Genomic DNA, 9,178 nt, shown 5'->3' on the forward strand with positions numbered 1-9,178 from the left:
ATTGTTACAAATATTTGTGGTAATATATTGATTGATATGATTGCATTCCATCAAATTGGTGCTGACTCTAACCAACCACATAACTCTTCCGGAGGATGTCCTTTTCCCAACCTGTCTCTTCAGGTTTTCTAGTGGTTCAGCTATCATCACATTCTAATTCAGTCCATCAACCTTGCTGCTTGGTTGTCCTCTTTTTCTCTTTCTTTCCATTGTTCCCAGAATTACAGTTTCCTGGTCTTTGCATAATGTCACCAATAATATTTTTGCCACCATGAGTTAGAACCCTGGGTTGATTTGTTTTATCACTCACTGTTTTGCTTTCTTGGCTATCCATGGTAATCTCAAGAGTCTTCTCCGACATCAAAGACATCAATAACCTCTTCCTTCAAAGATCAAGTTTTGCTTCCATAAAATATTATTGAGAAAAACATTCTCTGCATGATTCTGACATGCCCTAGCCTCTGAATATCTTTTTCCAAGAACTTCACTGCTACCCAACTAAGTGCTAGCCTGCAGCATATTTCTTGATGCTTCCTTTATGGTTGAGGGATTATCCTAAAAGGCAGAAACTATCTCCACCACTTCAGTATCTTCACTGTCAGATCTAAAGCTGGTTGCTGTACCTGTTGTCATCTGCTTTATATGTTTAAACATAGGCTTATTTTCCCCCTGCTTTTGACTTTTGACTGTCATTATTAGAGATTCCAAATTATGTGCATTTTCAGTTATCAGAGCAATATCAATCACACTCTGCAGGTCATTGATGTATCTTTGTTCAAATTTAAAATCATTTTCCAGTCCAGCCTACCTTGATTTATATTCAGCATAAAGATTGAATGAATTAAGGAAAGACTATTGAGTCTTGTCTTACTCCTTTGCCAACTTGGAACTGGCCCGTTTTGCCGTGTTTTGTCTGGGCAGTGGCTTCCTGTCTTGTGTAGTGTCTTCCCACAAGTTCATTCTGGGATTTCCTTTTTCTAAGGACATTCATGGTTGACACAACTGAAGGTCTTTCAATAATGAAAGAAAGCACAGGCTGACGTCTTGTTGGTATTTGTGGCTTTCTCAATTATCCAGTATGCCTTAGCGATAACGTATCTTGTTCTTTGGCCTTTTCTACAATGAGAACTTCTGGCATATCTATTTCCATATGGAGCTCTAATTTGCATCAAATGATTCTAAGCATTATTTTGCTATTTATATTTTTTTTTACTGTATGTGCTTGAGGCTACAATTTTGTCTGATAAAAGTTTCCCAAGAAATTTCTTAACATACCTAGTGAGGATATAGGATGACCATTTGACTGATTTCCTATTCATTATTAGTGATTCTTGTAAATAGGGAAATTGCTCACCCTGAACTCTTTTAGTACAACACCCAGTCATTTGTTTGGATACTTTACTATATTTTTTTTTATAAATTTTATTGGTTTTTAAAAACAAACATAAACAAACAAAACATAAAAACACCAAGCCATCTTCCATATGTGTACATACAGTGTGCCGGCTGGTTTACGAATTGTTTTGTGCTTCCATTTCGTAGTCTTCAATTACAATTACATTGCATATAATCTCATATTTTCAATCAAAAATTAAATACCTTAGTATCATTATTAATCAATCATTTAACTATACTTTTAATCATTCATGTTTTACAAGATAATCATAATTTACTTAGTTTGTTTTATAACAGTTCGTATTATCATCCCAAATCTATCCTAAAATCATTTTGTAGAGATAATAAGAAGTACATCTTTATATATTTATTATTTTCTAAGACTCTACATATTTCATTACTGTATTTTATTGTCTAACCATTGATAGAATAGACCCCAAATTTCATAAAATTGTTTATCCTCTTGTTCTCTAATTTCAAATGTCAATCTACTCATTTCAGCACATTCCAATATTTTCTTAATGATTTCCCTCCTGTGATGGTATTTTCTCATTTTTCCAGTTTTTAGCAAATACAATCCTAGCCGCTGTTAATACATTTACTATCAAGTATTTCAAGTCTTTACTATATATTTCAGGTAAAATTCCCAATAAAAATATCTCTGGTTTCAAGTCTACATGTTTTTTGTCATATTTTCCAACCACATGTGGATTTTAGTCCAGTATTTTTTAGCATCCGCACAAGTCCACCACATATGGTAATATGAGCCAGGTGTCTGATGACATTTCCAACATTTTTCAGATTTATTCTTGAACATTCTCGCTATTCTTGTCAGGGGAAAATGCCACCTGTAAACATCTTATACAAATTTTCTTTATACGCTGTTGACATTGTCATTTTATAATTTTGAGACCACAATTTTTTCCATTTCTCTAAATCGATCCCAAATCCAAAATTCTTCCCCCAAGCAATCATAGTTTCTTTAACTTGTTCTTCTAATTTAATTTCTAATAAATATCCATACAATTTTTAATCACCTTTTCATCAGTACCTGTCAAAATCTTATCTAAATCAGTCAATTTATCATAGAAACCTTCCATTTTAGAATCTTTATCATACCTTGAATGTATTTGCGCATATGAAAACCAATTCATCTTTATACCTTGTTCCTCTAGTTTTTGTACAGATTTGAGTTCACCCTTTTCATTCAATATTTCACCATATCCAACTGTTTGTTCCTTTTTGTATATTATAGGATAAGAAAATGCTTCAATAGTCGATAGCCAGACTGGAATTTTCAAATAACATTGTCTTTTAATCTTCTCCCAGTTTAACCACAGAGACTCCCGTATATAATGTCTTCTAAAATACCCCTGTGTTTTAGTTCCTTTATACCATAAAAAAGCATGCAACCCCAACAACAAATCATGTCCTTCTAATGTCAACAATCTAGTATTTCTTAGTGTTATCCATTCCTTAACCCACATCAGATTTGTAGCTTGACAGCACAACTCCCAATTAGGCAAACCGAATCCTCCTCTAATTCTAGCATCTTGCAAAAGTTTTAACTTTATTCTCGCTTTCTTACCTTGCCATATATATTTCAACACAATTTTATTTAAATCTTCAAAGTAATCTTTTCCAAGCCTAATTGGAATTGTTTGAAACAAATATAAAATTCTGGGTAATATGTTCATCTTGATTGTTGAAATTCTCCCTATTAGTGACAGTTGTAAATTTTCCCATTTCGCCAGATCTAGCGCTATCTGCTGTTTAAGTTTGATATAATTATTGTCTTTTAGTGTACTACATCTTGCTGTCAAATATATCCCCAAGTACTTGATCTTATTCGTGACCTGAATTTTCAATAGGTCTGCCAGTTCTTCCTTTTGTCTTAATAGCATATTCTTTGTCAAGATCTTTGTCTTATCTTTATTTATTTTCAAACCAGCCACCTTTCCATATGTCTCTATCTTTTGTATCTATTTTGGTGCTGTTTCTAGAGGGTCTTCTAAGATGAAAACCAGATCATCTGCAAATGCTTGCAGCTTAAATTCTTCCTTTGATTTTCATTCCTTTTATATTCTTTTCATCTCTAATATTTCTGTTTAGCACTTCCAAAGTTAACACAAACAACAAAGGTGATAGTGGGCACCCTTGTCTTGTTCCTTTTCTTATATTGATAGAGTCTGTCAGTTCTCCCTCTATCATTACCTTTGCTATTTGCTTATAGTATATAGCTTCTATTGCTTGAATAAATTTTCTAGCAAAACCCATCTGTTCCAACAGTAATAACATGAATCACCAATTCACATTATCAAATGCCTTCTGTGCATCTAGAAATATCAGAGCCATTTATTTTTCAGGATGTGCCTCGTAGTATTCCAAGGTGTCCAAGATTACGCTCATATTATCTTTAATTTGTCTCTTTGGCAGAAATCCATTTTGATCAGGATGAATAAAATTATTTAGATATTTTTTAAGTCTTTCTGCCAATATTGAAGCAAAGATTTTATAATCTGCATTTAGTAGAGAAATAGGTCTATAGTTCTTAATTTGTAATGGATCGGCCTCCTCTTTTGGAATAAGTGTAATGTAGGCTTCTGACCATGATTTAGGTATCTTCTTCTTTAACATAACTTCACTCATAACTTCTAGCAATGGAAGATTCAACGATTCTTGTAATGTTTTATAAAATTCTGCCAGAAGTCCATCTGGGCCTGGTGCTTTTCCATTATTTTGCTTCTTGAGTGCTTCAGTGAACTCCATCATTGTTATATTGCTTTCTAACATTGTTTCAATCTCTTTAGGTATCTGAGGTAAATTAGCATTCTGTAAGTACTGTTTAACTCTTTCCTCATCAATATTCTCTTGCATATATAATTTCCCATAGAAGTCTCGAATGATTTCCTTCTTCTCTTTACTACCATAGCAAACTTGGCCTTGGTCATCTATTAATTTCAATATTTTCCTTGATTCTTTCTCCATTTGTATGCTAACCATCTACCTGGTTTGTTTGCGTCTTCAAAGTAGTTCTGTTTAGCACCTCTAATTTTCTGTGATAATTCTTCTTTTTCTATTTGACCCATTTTATGTTTAACTATATCCATTTTTAGCTTGATGTCCTTTTTCTGTGGCATTTTCTGTAGCTCTTTTTCAAGTCTTTTATACTCATCCTCTAAAGCCTTAGAGGCTAATCTTTTTATAGTATTCCTTTTCCTTGTATAGTCTATTATCAAGCCTCTAACATATGCCTTCATTGTATCCCATACATTCTGAATTGATGTATCTTCTTTTTTGTTTTCTCTAAAGAAAAAGCCAATTCTTTCTCCATCCACTGTGTGAAGCCTTCTTCCTTTAAAATAGTATTATTTAACGTCCATCTAGATCTTCTTTTTTGTCCTTTCCATTTAATTGTCATTGGATTGTGATCTGTCCAAGTACTTGTTTCAATATTTATTTCTTGAATATTAGTTATTAATTCTGTTGACATCCATATCATATCTATTCTGGACCATGATAAGTGTATATTTGAATAGAAGGTGTATTGTTTAGTTTTAGCATTTCTTTCTCTCCATGTATCTTTTAAGTTTATTTCATCTACCATTTTAAAAAAAAAAAAGATTTAGGGAGAGTCTTTCTATTTTGCTTTATTGTTTTCTATTTATCAAATTTTAATTTACTGTTATGAAAGGTTTTCTTTCTTTTAACGGCCTAGAATCAGTCCTATTTATTAATTGTAATCAGTTTTCTCTTCCATAGTTATACATTTTGTGGTTAAATTTAGCAGCTCCTCATAGATCTTGGTTCACACGTTGTTCTTTTGGCTTCCACCTTTCTCTCTGCACCTTCTTCCTTTTCAATTGCCATTTGGCAGTCCTCTTGGTTCATTCAGTGAGATTTTATTTTCTGCCTCTTCCTCTTTCCCTCGAAATTCTGTAAAATAATTCAGCTTTCTCAATTGAGTCAATTCATCTCTTATTTCTTGCCATGTGAACATTATTCTGGAATCTGACCATCTATAATTCACCCACCTCTTTTAAGTAGCATTTTAGTCAGAATTGTTCTCATCTCTGCTCTTCTGGTGTTTGTTTCCAAGTTACAATCTCCTTGTCTTTATATTTCAATGTTTTCTCTTTTGCCGCTTACAATATTTGTGCTGTGGCTCTTTTTGTAAATCTAATGTGAACTTCTCTTGATAGCTATTTCTCATCACATATCTCTTGTGGCAACTCGATAAACCTCATCTTACCATCATCATCTCTTGATTCTTCAACTTCAGCCAGATTTTTCTATCATTGTCTCAACGAAGTTTTCTCTTTTTCTTCCTCTACATTTTGGAATCTAAAATGAAATTCTGATCTATCCATCTCCATCTCAACATTCCACTTTTATCTTGTTTATACTGTTAATCTGTAATAATATCTCTCCAATCTTCTTGCTCTTTGTTTATCTTCTTCAATTTTGAATCTCTCATCTCATACTTCAACATCATTTATTTGGATGTTCTCCTTACTTCTCCATCGGTTTTCCTGTTCTTTGTTCAGCTATTCTATTCTTTGTTCAATGTACTCTATTCTCTTTTCAATATTCTCTGATCTTGGTCTTTAGTTAACCCCTTTAATCATCTGCAGTCTTTTTCTTGTTCTTTTTGCTTTTAACATTGTCTTGTATTGTGTCCTCAGATGGTGGAAGGAGAGTAGGATTCGAAGAACCAGGGCTGTTAGTTTCCTACTGTTAAGCGTTAAAATCTTCAGGTTCTTCTAAACCTTAATCAATTGTAAAAATAACCAATTGTATAGTTAGAAATAAAATAGTGAAAAAAATAAATAATGTGATAAAAAGGACAAAATTTAACTGGGTTCTTGTATACCTTAATCCAGTCGGTGGATTCAGATGAGGAAAAAGGCTTGGAAGAAAAAAGAAGGAAAAATTATCAGGTTCTTCAACACCTTATCGAATGAAGATTCTCAAAATTCTTTAAATGACCAGAAGGTAGTGAAAAACAAATACTATGAAGGAAAAAAAGGCTATTCCCTTTAAAAACATTAATACTAAAGCTTTCTTTAAAATAAAAACCAGCGTAGAGATTGGACTTCGAAAAAGAAAAGAAAAACAAAGACAAACTCAACATGCAGATCCAAATAACTGTGTAAAAAAAAAAAAGATAAAATATGATAAAATAAAGCTGGTGAGGAGGGATAGCACAGCTTAGAAAAATAAAAGAGCACCTGCATGTTTAATTATCAAGGCTCTTATTAACTCTCTTCTCCAAAAGCATTATCACCTTTGGTTTTAACACCAGACTCGGTTGTTGATAGAGAAACCCAGAAGAGCACCTGCAATAATACTCTCCATATTCCTCTATCTTATCAAACAAGCAGTGTGTTCAAGCCTCTAGTTGGCAGTGTACAAAGTTTCTTACAACTTTCCTTTTCCTCCTCCTTTTCTGGCGAGTATAATAAGAATTAAAGAAGCAAATATTTTTAAAAAAAAAGACTAAAAGGAGTCTCTGACAATATTATAAAATCAAAAGGGAAAGAAAAGTGAATTTTTTTTAAGGAAAAAACCAGTCAGTTTGTGAAATATGGAACCTCATCAATAAGAAAAAAAATAAAATGTACTTTGACATTCACTGTTTTAAAAATACTTTAAGCTTATTCATACAATAAACTTTTACAGATTCTTTCTTTCCTTAGAATTGTCTCCTCAAATCTTTAAATAAAGAAAAAGTTCTCCTGCTTCCTTTACACTTTCTCTTTTCGTTCTCTTTGGTTTGGAGCTGGTAACTGGCAACTAATAACACTCTTTGCAACTTCAACCAAGGCTTCTCCTGGATCTACCAGGGACTTTGCGATATCTAGCATGCGACAGGATGTTTTCTTACGATACGTCTCTTAGGGATGGTTAGATCCCTTGGACCATCCAGGAGCAAAGATAAACGGTGATCTCAGACCTCAAGATCGCGCCACCGTGCCGTGCTAATGTAACTCGCCCCCATGTAATATGCTCTAAAACATTGCATCTTGGTAGGAAACCACACCTTCCTAATTTTATTTTAGCTATGGTAATGTTGCTGATTGTAGCAGAAGGCAATTGATTACCAGAAATCACGAAACAATTACTTTCAAATAGGTAAGTTTGGTTGCATACATAATAATCAAGGAGATGATTAGCCATGAATTATGATCTGTGTTCCAAAGGGAATTAATTCAGAACAATTCTTGTAATGAGCTGACTGTCAAAGTCATTTCCTGCTATCATTTGGATTATCTCTTTCTCCTCCTCCCTAATCATAGGTTGAATGTCTGTTTTCCATTATTTAATTATGTTGATTTCATCTTAAAATCCCTGATTCTTCTTGTCTCTTTCACAGTTTATTGCCTCCATCTTCAGGCAGGAACATTTGCTTCTTTTCATCATGAAACATCAGCAGTCATACCGATTCTTCCACATTTGTCTTCATACTTTGGCTATATCATATAAATTCCTTGGAGAAGTAATGATGCTAGGACTGGTTTATGGAACAAGAAGAAGGGTAGAACAGAACAGAGGATGGAGATGAGTCTTGGAAGTCTCTGGTCAACCTACAGCTCAGGCAGGAAATCCTGCCAAACTTTCAGATAAAATGGTTGTCCAATCTAAAACTTCCAAAGTCATTGGAGCTTTCAAACTTCTGGAACAAGTTGTTCCACTGATTAATTTCTCCTTGATTTATTAACTTGTCCTCCTTGATTAGGTTCCATCCATTGCCTTCAATTTTTGGAAAATATTGATTCATTCTTCTTTGGCAACGTCCGGTGAGATATTAGAACATTGCTATCATGTCGTCCTAGTGCTTCTTTTCATCCAAATTAGACATACTCAATTCAGCAAATGTTCTTCATATGTTTTGTACCAATCCCTAAACATCTGTTACTCTCTCTGCATTCTTTCTGGGGTCTCCAACATCTTTTTTTTTATGTTGTGGCTAAAACTATATGCAGTATTCCAAATGTGATCTTACCAAGGGATTATAAAGAGTGGTATTAGCACTTCCTTGTGCTCTTGATTCTATCTTTGTTTATGCAATATGAGCTGTGTTGGTTACACAGCGGCTGCAACTTTTACTGCTGGCTGTATTTAAGTGATTGTCCATTAGGACTGGGTGTCCCTCTCAAGTTACTACTATTGAGCAGGTACCAGCTTCTAAATATACAACAAATGCATTTGATTTTCTTGCCTGATATTAAACTTACTTTTTCATCATTGAACTCATTTTGTTAGATAGCACAAATGTTCAATATAAAATCAACATTTGAAAGACTTTTTGCTTCCTCTTGTTCACTAACCCATTCCCTAGCATCTGTTTGACTTCATTGACTGTAATCATCAATGATACAAAGATGAACATCTAACAACTGAAAAGCTGTGTTTAGCGGTAGCATGGAAGCACCTAAAGTCACTAAGTGAGGCACAACTGATGTCCTACTAAACAACAGATATTTGTGTATTCTGAATATATATACAATGTGTGTGTGTGTTTTTAGGAAGAAATGGAGAAGATTCAGGTAGTTCTGTTTGCAATACTAAAATGTACATCTAATTATATATGAGCAATTTTAGCATAGCATGAAGTTCATGGTAGAACTTTCAGATCAGGAAAAATTCCGCGATGCTTTTTGCTGTACATGAAGAAAAAGAACTATCTGTATAATATCTGTAAATATAACTATAGAATCTTCTGGATTCTCTCTTTTTTATATATATAAATAATTTATTAAATTTACAGTAAAAACATATC

The sequence above is a fragment of the Notechis scutatus genome, chromosome 1, assembly GCF_049901735.1.
Source record: "Notechis scutatus isolate UNSWTSFEM ecotype Mainland chromosome 1, rNotScu1.2, whole genome shotgun sequence".
NCBI lineage: Eukaryota > Metazoa > Chordata > Lepidosauria > Squamata > Elapidae > Notechis > Notechis scutatus.